The sequence below is a fragment of the Desmodus rotundus genome, chromosome 5 (genome assembly GCF_022682495.2).
Source record: "Desmodus rotundus isolate HL8 chromosome 5, HLdesRot8A.1, whole genome shotgun sequence".
NCBI classification, from domain to species: Eukaryota; Metazoa; Chordata; class Mammalia; order Chiroptera; family Phyllostomidae; genus Desmodus; species Desmodus rotundus.
In genome coordinates, this window is record NC_071391.1 from 137,282,399 (window position 1) to 137,293,464 (window position 11,066).

General features: G+C 43.8%; 1 long non-coding RNA gene across 1 annotated transcript; it reads left to right on the forward strand.

Moving 5' to 3' along the window:
• The first annotated feature begins 538 nt into the window (after positions 1-538).
• On the forward strand, positions 539-9,999 carry LOC123478937 (uncharacterized). Its single transcript, XR_006654363.2, has 4 exons — positions 539-800; positions 2,413-2,621; positions 7,150-7,192; positions 9,080-9,999. It is a non-coding gene; the product is annotated as an uncharacterized lncRNA (long non-coding RNA).
• The last annotated feature ends 1,067 nt before the right edge of the window (positions 10,000-11,066 follow it).

Genomic DNA, 11,066 nt, shown 5'->3' on the forward strand with positions numbered 1-11,066 from the left:
GATCTGTAGTCGATGCAGCAGTACTTTTCTGTGTAATCCCTTTTGACAGCTGGGAAGAGGGCAAACCCAAAAGACTAACCCAATTACAGTAAAGGAGAGATCTGCCTGCTCCCTGTTGACAAGGTGAATACAAGGGCATCCCAGTTCAGGGATAGAGTGCCTCAGGACCAGCAAGCTGCAGGCACCAAAAGTGCTTTCCTGTCCAGTTCCCTGGCATATATATTTACTTTGTGACAAAGGGTGGCTGTCACTGCAGGGCTGCGTAAAGTAAGGTGATGCGTAGACAGCCAAAGTAGTTGGGACCCCATGTACCCCCATAGCCAGGCCTGTGATAGGTCCATCCAGAAGGAGAGGTACAGCGGTAAGAGCCCTGATCAGGAACTCGGAGAAGCTGGGGTCTCCTCCAGTTCTCTATCTTGTGGGGTGGCCTTGGGTAGATATTCAGCCTCCCAGGACCCCGGTATTCTCATCTGTAACATCAAGGTATAAAATCAGATTACCCTCCAGCTTCACCACTCCCTTATTTTAACATTTCATATGGCAAAAGATTTAAAGAGATATTTCAGCCTGTGCAGTTAATTTTATGAGAGGAGTATTAAGAACATAAGGCAGAGTGAATGTAAACCATAAGTTGTTATACCACAAAAGGCTAAAATGTAATTAGAGTTTGACGCTTCTTTCACAGGCAATGGGGGGGCCACTGAAGGCATCTAAAGAGGAAAGGGCTGTATTCAGAGCTCAACTGAGGAAGATGTAGCAAGATGCGAAGTTTTGGAAGAATTGAAGATAGAAGAATCCAGGTAAGTCATTCCCAGCAACGCCTGGTGGAGTGGCCAACAGCCCGCAGAACAACGTGCCCGTTTTCTTGTTGACTGTGGAGACACATACCTCACCCAGGGCTCTCCATCTGTGAGAAGGACCCACTACAGTGGTAGGAAACACAGAGAGAATGTGAACGACTACTCTCTGGAGTGGATGGAAGAGCAGGCTCTGAGCCTGCTTGACGAAACAACTGGACCATACCTCCTACTGCATTCTCTGCTCCCCCTCCTGCAGAAGCAACGATCCCACTTACCCCCAGTCTCCCAGGCCCTCCTCGCCCTGGTATGCTGCCAGCTCCCCACGTGGGGGCCTCACCACCTCCTGGGATGATGCCAGTGGGACCTGCTCCTGGAGTGAGGCCGCCTATGGGAGGCCACATGCCAGTGATGCCTGGGCCCCCAGTAATGAGACCTCCTGCCTGTCCTATAAGTGGCACCCACTCAGCCAGGAATGACTTGAGCAGACATAAGGAGAGAGAGAAGCCTCTTTGTATCAGTTTTATATTACTTGTTCTACCTCACCAGGAGATTCTGCTGCTGTGGCTCTGGGTGTTTTCTGACAGCATGACAAGGGAGTCCTGCTCCCCCCTCTTATCTAAAAGAGAGGAGTTTTGGAGAGAACTAGTGGGACCAGAAAAGAGCAATTTTCGTTAGTATTGTGAAATGTGAAAATAAAATTGTCAACTCTTTTAGTTAAAAAACAAAAAAGAATCCAGGTAAAAGGCTGTGCATACACACATACATGCCTTCACATGCACTCATACATACCAAGCTGCCCTCCTATCCCTCACTCCCTCCTGCCGGCTGCGAGAGTCCTCACTGCCTCATACTCACGACCACGTGGCATTGTCAGGCCTCTACATTTTTGCCAACCAGACAGCTGCGAACTGGCATTTCACTGTAATTTTAACTTTCATTTCCTTGGTGAGCAGAGCATTTGAACATCTCGTGTATATTTATTGGATATTTATGTTTCCTCTTCTGTGAATTTTCTGTTCAGTCTTTTGTCTACTTTTCTTCACGTTCTTTTAAAATCTCACCCTGCCCCATAGAATCTGGATACTAATCGTTTGTGAGTTATATGCAATGCAGATATGTTTTCCCAGTTTGTATTTGGTTTTTTAACTTTGTTTATGGTGACTTGAGAAAAACAGTCAAAAATTATAACAGTTGACTTTATCAATGTTTTGATTTATGATTTGTTCTTAGGTGTCTTTTTGAGAATCCTTTTCTACCCTCAAATCACAAAGCAATTTTAAAATTTCTCCTATAGTTTTAAAAGTTTTAAGCTTTCCTTTCATCTTTATGCTTTGACATACCGAATTTATTTTTTGTATATGGTGTAGGGTAAAGTAAGGTAAAAATCCAGTGCTTTCTTTTTTCACACGAATACCCAGTTGTCCCAGGATCACATACTGAATGCCTGATGGCCCTGCTCAGACCCCCGGGGCCAGGAAGAGGGCTAGACAAGTGAGGTGCCCACTCTCAGGGCCGTGAGGGTCTGCAGCGGAGAGTGAGCACCTTCTTCAGTTTTGCGCCCTGGGTGCCCTTTTTGTCCCCCTCTATTCCTGCTGTCTCTCGCCCCCTCCAGGTGACCCAGCCCATGGCAGAAGATCTTGTCCCAACACCGACACACACAAGACTGTGAGTCTCCTGCCCAGGAATGTTGGTTCCTGAGACAGGAGAGTCTTTGTGAAAAAGGAAGAAAAAGAGCCCTGACATCCCCTGTGGGCTCCAGGCTGAGGAAGGAGGGCTGCCTGGGGGTGCAGAGAGGGCAGGATCGGCACTGGTGACTCTGAGGTACCGTGAGTAGCTTGGTGGTTTATTGAAGCTTCTGGGGGCAAGGGGCTGCTGCATGCGGGGCCTTTCCCTCCATGCCGTCTTTTGGGCACCCTGCCGGGTCTGCTCCCTGCCTTCTCCACTCCCTGCCTTCTCCATAGATTGTGGGAGGTACTTGAGGGTACCCCAGAAGGTTTAGCTTACTGCATAGGTGTGGAACAGATAATAGTAGGAGTAGAGAAAGATTGTCTTTTAATTTCCTTTCAGCACTTCTATTTGTATCTGGCAGAAAGTCTTCCTTTGGTCTAACCTGTCAAGCCTAATACTTGTTAATTCCCCTTTTAAACTCCTAGAGACTGGCCCTCAGGCTTTGGATCCTTGGAAGTCGGGTACCTGACAAGACAGATATTCAATCACATTGTTTTGTTTGTACTGTATTTATTGGGGGGTTGCCTTCTATTCTAGTAAGTGATGGCAGTTTGCTACTAGTGATGCTAATAGAAAGTTTCCTCTTTAATATGTGTATTTGAGCAAAGAAGTTCACCTTATGTATGTAAAACTCACATTTATATGTGCATTTGGATAAAGAGATGTAGAAAAGCAGGATCAGCAGAACGTTGTTGGTTATCTCAGTGATTTTTGTCTTCTTTATACTTTTTTTGTGTTGTTTGCATTGTTTTTACAAGGAGCATACGTTATTTATAGAGTCAGAAAATACCTATTTTTGTTATGGAGAAAGGTACATGTGTTTAAGGGAATGTACTGAGTACATAATACAAGGAGTACAGGCTTTGGCAACGTGATGGACTCAGCCTGGGTGACTTGGTGCTGGGAGACTGTGAGGATCGGTCCCAGGCAGAGAGCAAGGACAGCCTACCTGTCGTGGAAAATTCGGGCACCTGCTCTGGGGGCTGGGCTGTGTCTTTTTAGCACTGTTCAGAGGATTTTATTTCAGAGTCTCAGCTACAACTTTTGAGTCAGGTAAGAGCATCGATTGTTTGACAAGATGGGGCTGAGTTTCTGTGGTGTGTTCGAACTTTTCTCTGCCTGCATTTAGACGCCTCACATTGGGACGGACAAAGGGAATTTGGCCAGGGGCTAGATTTCTCTCATTGGGCATGTGTCCTGTGAACGGTGTGTTGTACCAGATCTGATAGGTGACAGCCATCTCCCTGCTCAGCTGTTCCCTTGCTGCAGAGTCACCACTGTCTGGCTCTCTTCCCAAATAGTGCTGGCAGCTGCTACCAGTTCGTGGTGCTGGCTCTTCCCCAATGTAGAGCATCATTTAACAGAAGCCCCTGGGGCAAAGGATTCCTCATGCGAAGGAAGCCTTGGGTTCATGGCCCTCAGGAAAAGGCTCTTTTTCAGATCACACTCTGAGTTACTATTTAATTTTTTACGTGGCCAACACAGTCCAGACACAACAAGGAGCAGACAGCGAATCCCAGATCTTCCCTGAGGGTTTACCTGACTTCGTAGTCCGATTCCTGTTCTGGGTGTATGATTATGGGACAGCTGGGGGTTGGGCCAACAGTGTCTGCCATCCCAAGGTAATATAGACCATGTATGTGGTCACTAATCCATAGGCACTGTAGTCAGTAGGACAGACAGTCACAGGCCCTGCCCTCCCAGGGGTGACGGTCTGGGGAGAGCGCAGACGCATAACTGCAGGTGTGAAGAGGGTTGCAGGGGTGTCCAACCTGCAGCCTGCAGGCTGCATGCAGCCCAGGATGGCTGTGAGTGCGGCCCGACACAAAATCGTAAATTTACTTAAAACATTATGAGTTTTTTTTGTGATTACACGTCACAATGTATTTAATGTGTGGCCCAAGATAACTCTTCTTCCGATGTGGTGCAGAGATGCCAAAAGGTTGGACACCCCTGGCACGGGGTGGGGACCCTGCTACAGTGCTTGGCAGTAGTCTCTGCAAGGGGGGCTGGGAGGGGTGTCTGAGTGGAAGACATTTAGACTGAGACACTGTGTGGGAGGGGAAATTTTCCCCTTTTCCCTCTGGGTTATTCTGGCTGGCCTGATAATCAATTGACATGAGACATATTAACAGGGGAAAATAACCAAATTGAATTATGTATGTGCATACAGGGGTTCCTGTAAGAATATGGGACCCAAGGACAAATCAGGCAGTTGAGGCTTATATGCCACCTTGAGCTAAGGAGAAGAGGGTAGTGGTTGATACTTCAAAGGGAAGGTAGGCAATTCACGGATAGACGGGAAAGCACAAATATTTGATAATCGGATTCTTGCCAGGCCAGCCAGAAACAATGGGACACAGAGGGGAGTCTAACAAACAGGTTTTCTAGGTTCCTCCCTGTCTGCCACACTTAGTTTATATTAAAATACAGTTATCTGCATGCTTCCAAAAAAGGCATATTTTGGGGTAGCAAAACTCTGCTCCCCTTCAACACAAAGAAAGACTTCACTAGGTGAGGAGATGCAGGAAGGAGTGGTCCAGGAAGTGGGAACAGTGTGTGCAGAAATCCAGAGGCCCAGGGCCCTGCTGTGTTCAGCTAGCTGGGGATCTCCTTTAGGTGGCTAAAACAGAGAAAATAGGTGGAGAACTGGGCAGGGCCCACATCCTGCTGGACCTCCTAGGACAAGAGTTTTCAACTGAGGGCAGTTTTGTCCCCCAGGGTCATTTGGCAGGATTGTCACAAGTTGGTTGTCACCAATGTGTTTGTGCGGGTGTGTGGGGGAGCTTGTGCCATCTAGCAGGGAGGGGCCCTGCATGCTGCGCAAACCCTGTGCTCAGGACAGCCTCTGGCAACAGAGACTCATCCAGCCGGAAATGTCAGTGCTGCTGACATTGAGAAACTGGCATCACTTTAAAGGCTTTGTTCTCAAACCAACAGGAAGCTTCGATGGAGTTTTACACAGGAGAGGGACACAACCAGATTTATGTTTTAAGTGATCAGTCCAGCGGCTCTGAGGAAACTTTGAGATCTAACTGTTCTAGTTCAGGGCCCCTCTTAGTAGTTTTGGACCCTTTTCTCCAGCTTGGGAATTTCCAGCATCTGAGATTTTCTCTCCCCTCTCCTCCCCGGGGCTTACCTTTGACTGCTCTGTGGACATCTAGGTTTCTAGGAAAACGCACCCAGTTCAGAGAAAATGATTCAGATACTTAGTAAGAGTTAAGCAGGCCAGGGGGTTTCCAATGAGCACAACAGACACAGCGCTGGGGTCTGCAAAATGTTTAAGTCCCATGTGTCAGGCAGAAAATGGCCCCCAAAGATGTCCTAGTCCCCCAAACCTGTGAATATGTCACTATACACGGCAAAGGGATTTTACAGATGTGATTAACTTAAGGAACTTGAAATGGGAAGGGATCCTGGATTCTCTGAGTGGGCCAATGTAATCACAGGGGTCCTTATAAAAGGGAGACAGGAGGGTCGGATTCAGAGGAGGTAAGGTGACAGAAATGGTGGAGGTCAGGGAGAGAGATGTGGAGGTGCTATGCTACTGGCTTTGAAGATGGGAGATGGGCCAATACTATAAAATAATAAAGTTGTGTGCCACTAAATTTTTGGCGACTTGCTAAAATAGCAACAGGAAACTAATACAACCTGGAAGAAGTTTCAACTGGCTCTGACATAATAAAGAAAACCTGCAAAATAAAAATTAATAATGCCATTTATTTTTAAATTTGTTTTATAATATTTAATATATGCAAAAATGTGTAAAGACCAATATAACACACAACCAGGTATCACCTACCCAACTCAAGAAATGACCCATCCTGGATCTCATTTTCCTATCTTCCTCCTACAGGTAAACAATGCCCTAAATTGGCACTTATTATTCCCATGTATTTTTATACCTGTATCTCCAACCAGTATGTACTGCCGTGTTGCATGCTATTTTATGTAAATGACATCATGTGTGTGTTTTGTCATGTAATTTGTTTCTTGGCGATGGATATAGTGACTGCATGTTACCCTATTGTATGAATGTGTCGTACTTAATTTATCTGTTCTGCTCATAAGCATGTAAGTTGTTATCAGTTTTAGCTATTACAAGCAATGGAGCCATGAAAATTTTTGTGCTTGTCTCTTGGTGCATCTCTGCAAGGGTTTCTCTAGGGTTTATTCCTAGGAGCGAAACTGCCAGAATCTTGGATGAACAGGTTTTCCAGAGAGTTGCAAAGTGCCCTTTACAGAGGTCAGACCAATCTTCATTTAACCAGCAATGCATAGGCCTGGTGGGGATACTGTTAGACTATAAGAATTTTGCTGATATGATGGGTGTGAAATGATATTTTGTTATCTTTTTAACTTTAATTTTTCTGGATTGCTATGAAATTGAACAATCCAGAAAATGAAAGTTATTACCGTATTTTTCGGACTGTAAGACATACTTTCCCCTCCAAATTTGGGAGGAAAATGGGGGTGCATCTTATAGTCTGAATGTAGCTTACCTGGCTCTCTGGGGTGGGGGGGAGGGGGGTGGCGATGGAGCAGGGTCACAGGAGGCAGGAGCAGGACCACATTTTTTGCTTCAAAAATTTTTTTCCTATTTTCCTCCTCTAAAACCTAGGTGCGTCTTATGGTCTGGTGTGTCTTACAGTCTGAAAAATATGGTAAGTCATTCCTGTTTCTTCCTTTGTAAAGTATCTGTTCACTTCTTTGCCCATTGTTCTATAGAGCTGATTGTCTTTTTCTTATTAGTTTGTGGAAATTCTTTAATTATTTTTGATACTAATCCTCTGCCATTATGTGTGTTGCAAATATCTTTTCCCATTTTGTAGTTTGTCTTTTTATGAAGACACAGTGTCTATTGAGGCAAGGATATCATCTTGTTCCCAGGGAGCATTTGGGCAAAAATTCAGTTTCATGGTCCACCCAGGATACTGGTCTGTGAACTTAGTTTCAAGTCTGGGCTGGTGCAGATAGTTAAGGGTGTTTCATAAAATGATTTTCAAAGTGAGGAGTGCCTTCTGGACACTCAGTTTTGTTTTGTTTTAAGATTTTGTTTATTTATTTTTAGAGAAAGGGAGAAAGAGAGGGAGAGAAACATACATGTGTGATAGAAACATACATGTGTGAGAGAAACATCAATCAGTTGCTTCTCACAACACCCCAACCAGAGACCAGGCCTGCAACCCAGGCACGTGCCCTGACTGGGAATCGAACCCACGACCTTTCACTTTGCAGGATTATGTCCAACCAACCAAGCCACACCGGTCAGGGCATCAGTTTCTTTATTAATTCCGCATGAAATGATATCCAAATATTTATTTAAATAAGGTATCAGAAGCCCAATGCCTACAGGGGCCAGGTGGGTAACATAAAAGATTAAAACGGGCCCGGTGGGACATGCAGCCCTCTCACAGGCATTTATCTGAGGCCCTAGTGTTTTAATCCTCACAGCAACCCTATGAAGTAGATGATGGTATTACCATATTTTGCCATGTATAATGAGCACTTTTTTACTCAAATTTTTGAGGGTAAAATAAGGATGTACATTATACATGGGTAGTACTAATTCTGTATCTATATAAATGTTTTTAATTCTTTTCTTTGTGCTTATGTGTTAAAAGTGTAACTCTAGAAAGCAATAATGATATCCGTTTGCAAAATAATACTCTGTAATATGATAATCAGCTTTGTTTCTAAATATAAATAAATAGAAAATTGAATTAAAAAATTGAAATGAAAGATTTTTTTCCTGAAAGTTTGGGCCAAAAATGTGAGTGCGCATTATACATGGGATCACATTGTACATGGCAAAATACAGTATTCTTATTTTACAAATAAGGAAACCAAGGCTTAGAGAGGTTAAGCAACTTGCCCAAAGTCACATAGCCAGAACGTCAGAAAGAACCAAGCAAGATTCAAAAGTAGGCTGTCTGCCTCTATGGTCCACACTCCTAACTGTGATGCTACAATGCTGCTTAAGGTACAAGAAATAGTTCACATTTCTTTTACCTCTTTTACAAGCAATATGGCAGTGCAGGTGAGATTGTAAGTGGCGCCTGGCAATTCGCCTCGGTGTTGGGAATTATTAGGGCCCTGTGAGGACTGTGCAAGCTGGAGAGAAAATACCTGTCACATGGGTCCTCGATTCTTGCCTGATAACACGGAATGCAGAGCTACTGCTGCCAGATCTAATTTTTTTCAAGAGAAGCTGCAAATCCCGATTTTTATGAGAATGGCAATTGATTTTTTAAGTATAATAATCATTCAGTAATTTTACAATATTGCTCAAACCAAATAAAATATTTTTGTGGGCTTATACATTATGACCTTTGATTTGGCTTAGAATGAATGATTTGTTCATAGCCTGAACTACCCTTGGTGGTAACCAGGTTCATAAGAACCATGTGAAATAATATTTCCTTCTACTTGTATGACAATAACCTCTTTCAAGTAACAAGTATCACCCTGTAATTTAATACTTAGGAATTTGGAGTCCTCCATATGATCGCACAGACTTTAATCCTATTCCAAATCGTCTTTCCACACAGAAGCTGTGACTGATGTTCGTGGTGTCCACTAGCTCCCCTGAACCTTGAGAAGATGATTGTCTTTTCTTCCCAGGCCAAAGCAAGTGTCTTGATATTTGTAGTTTACTTGAAATTACCGCAGTATTGACGTGTAATGCTGTTTACTCGCTGCTTAGATTAAGCTCCAATTCCAGGTCATGTGCTAAAGTGGCCCCTACAAGTGCTTGAGTAATCTGTATTTTGCTCTGCAGCAGACACTGCAAATCAGCACAATAATATCATAAATGGATTTTATTTGATGAAATTAGTGGCTTTGTCATTAGCATGAGGAATGATAGATAAGAGTTCTTACTGATGAAATTAAAGATAGTCAAGGTATGTGAATAGGCTAAAATATTTTAGGGCACTCCTCACACTTGCCGAACATGCTTTGAGAGCCTAGCAAGGACATTACTAGCAAGGCCATTAGCATGAACCTGTAAGGATGGTGCCAGACACTTGATCCGGAGCCACTCGGGTCTCTAGACACAGCTTTAGGGGGTTTCTTGTTGCCTGGTGCTGATCACAAGAATAATGAAATGCCTCTGAAATGTTGTTGGTTCTGCCTCCAGTAAACTATTTATGCCAGGTAGTGGTTGGATCACTTAAAAGGACAGGAGCTGGGCCTTGGGGGAACCTCCAGAGCAGGTTGCATGAAATGCTCTGTGCCTAATTGCTCATGAATGTTTATTTAATAAATGTCTGTATAAAGGGTTAAAGTCTGGTTTGAGTTTTGCTTTTGTTATAACTTAATAGCAAGCAGCTGACTTTCACCCACTTTAAAACATCTTGGGCTACTTACAGACTAAAATTAACTTAGGCTAGTTCCCCAAAACATGACGATGGAGAGTCAGACCTCAGAGATGAGAGTTGGCAACTGAAGAAGGCCCAGGAGTGTCAGATCATCCTTGCTTCCCATGCCCTCCATGCTGCAGATGGGCCTTTGAGCCCAGACTGGAGCCACCTGTGCTCTTCCCTCCCCCAGCCTTGTGAGGTTGCCTGTGAGAGCTGTGGAGAATCTGAGTCTGGAGGAGCTGTGGAGAGTCAAGCAGCTCCTGGAAATCGGCCCCTCCCACCATAGGAAGCAAGCAGAAAAGCTGGGCTGCAGGGAACCAGCTCTGTTGAATGCTTGCCAGTAAACATCTTAATCTAAAGTCTGAATTAGTGAAGTGGTTTTCCAGTTTGCATTTTTTAAAACAGTACCCTCCACAGCTCACGGGGCTGGATCACAGATGCCTATAGACACTTTCCCTGCCCTTGAAAGGTTAACAGGGTATCTTTGTTTCAGTAAATAGGTTGATAAATATGGTAAAGCTCTCCTTCAGGGACTGCCACAGCACCAACCAGTGCTTCTGTCAGAGACACTCCTCTATTTTTCCTTTAAGTTTATTTCTTTCTCTGTGAAATCTTGACTTTACAAATCCTTTTCCTTACCCCTTTGTTTTTCCTGCTATGGTCCCTGAAAAGCTATCTATGGCCCCCTCAAACTTCAGTATTTATCTTCCTTTAATTTTCATTCATGCTCCCTGGCCTGAATCTTAAACTTAAAATTATACTCAGTGCAGATATTCGCTCTTGTTCTTGAGTGTCCCAGGACTTCCAAAGCATTCCTGTTGCACGTATAGATGTCTGTTCTCCCCAGCTATGTAGACCTTTTAAGGACAGGGGCTGATTTTAGCTTCTTTTGTTTCTCCCTGCCCTATAGCACCTACTCTACAAATAGATTCTTAATAAACAAATATCACTTCTTATCCCACGTAGAAGATTTACAGCCCATAAATACGCACTTCTTTTTTAATGAAAATGGGAGTCTGTAGATTGAGTGAGGCCACTGTTATTTTAACTAACACTCTAAAACATTTATTAATCCAGCTTTTCACTAAATCCTCACACAATAATCCTGTGAAGTAGGTAGTATTATTGTTTCCTGTAACCAATGAAAAAATTGTGACACAGAGTTTAATAATTT